Raw genomic sequence first — 1685 nt, 5'->3', positions numbered from 1 at the left:
GTGTGTGTGTGTGTGTGTGTGTGTGTGTGTGTGTGTGTGTGTGTGTGTGTGCGTGTGTGTGTGTGTATTTTGCAAATAACCTTGACTCACATGTAGGTATCTTCAATAGAACATCACAACCGAAATATAAAGGACTCAGTATTTATTAAGAGTTAAGTTTATACATTTCCATATAAAGTCCGTCTCTATAATATATACGCTTCTTTATTTCACATAAAACAGCAAGACTATGTCAATCCAAACCGCACAGCAGTCAAGAGATGTGCGTTTGTTCACAATCGTGAATCTGTAAAGACTTTGACACAAGGAAAACTCTCCAGCCATCAGGCCAACAATTTAGTTTCTTGTTAAGTTTGGTTTTTGTTTTTCATCATGTTCGATTTTGCTTCTTGTGACACTCCTGTAAACGTAATCCTTTATAGTGCCTTAAAAATTCGAGGAACAGCTTATCTTCAAATACCTCTTTTACGGGTTGATCAATATCCCCCAAGCTTTGCAAAACAGTTTGTATAAATTTGTCTTAACTTAATCATATTTTCCACAACAGTTCAGGCTAGATTAATAAACTTTTCTTCATAAATTAATATGAACTACTATAATCTCCATCATTTCACACACATTTTGCATACGCTTACGACCTTCGCTACAGCTCACCAAGGACGCTTTTTAGTGGCAAAGCTTATTACAAGAAATTGATTATAAAGTGTTGTTGTTTTGTTTTTGTTGTTTGTTTGTTTTTTTGTTGATTTTTTCCCCCTAGATCTAAAGGTTCTCAAAACATGCGTTCATTAAGCAGAATGTCGCGATTAGAATTAAAATGACGGACTTGCTTTTAAAAATGATATTGTCCCAGCCTGTAAACCTTTAAGAATCGGTAGAAACCACCTACTGGGATTGCATTTGTGTTTATTAAAGAATTTTCTAAAACACAGCCAGCAGTTGTTTATAGAAATATTGATATGTTAAGACAAATTGATACATGTCATTGTCCAAAAGCTGGAGAGCCTATGCTCAATAGTACTTGTATTAGGAAATACTTGACAATAAGTTGCAAAACGAATTTTTTACCTCACTATCTATAGTTGAGTATTCGCCGAACACTCTTCATTGACGTCACAGGGCAATATGAAATTAAAAATCCATAGGCGTCACGACGCGGTGGAACAAGGCTCTCGTTATTTTTTGAGCATGTAAAGTTATTGGAATCATCCTAAAGCTTGATTATTTGTCTTGCTTTCGATGTAAAAAAAAATATCCATTCATCTTGAATAAAAGTCGAAATATTTGCTATTTAAGGAGATGGGGGGTCACCTCTTTTCAGAGGGGAAATTAGTGAGAAAATAGCCTAGCCGCCAAAGATGATTTAATTACTTAGCTTGAGAGTTCATGGAAACAGTAAACTTACTTTTTTGTGTCTTTAATTAACGTTTTTCGGTTTTTTAAAAAATCCACGACAGCATGACAGGTGTTGAGCCAAAACCGAAAATTCAATTTAAAATTTACAAACTTGCGGAAAAATGGCAGTTTCTTTACTTTGATTATTTTGACGAGCGCCTAATTTCACCATGCTGCCTCACATATAGCGTAAGGACTAAGTGATGGGAATAATCGGGCACAGCGGAACAACCCTGAGTATCAAAGAGGTGTGTGTGTGTGTGTGTGTGTGTGTGTGTGTGTGTGTGTGT

This window comes from Aplysia californica, unplaced genomic scaffold (genome assembly GCF_000002075.1).
Source record: "Aplysia californica isolate F4 #8 unplaced genomic scaffold, AplCal3.0 scaffold00229, whole genome shotgun sequence".
Taxonomy (NCBI): Eukaryota; Metazoa; Mollusca; class Gastropoda; order Aplysiida; family Aplysiidae; genus Aplysia; species Aplysia californica.
Note: the sequence above shows the minus strand (reverse complement) of the source record.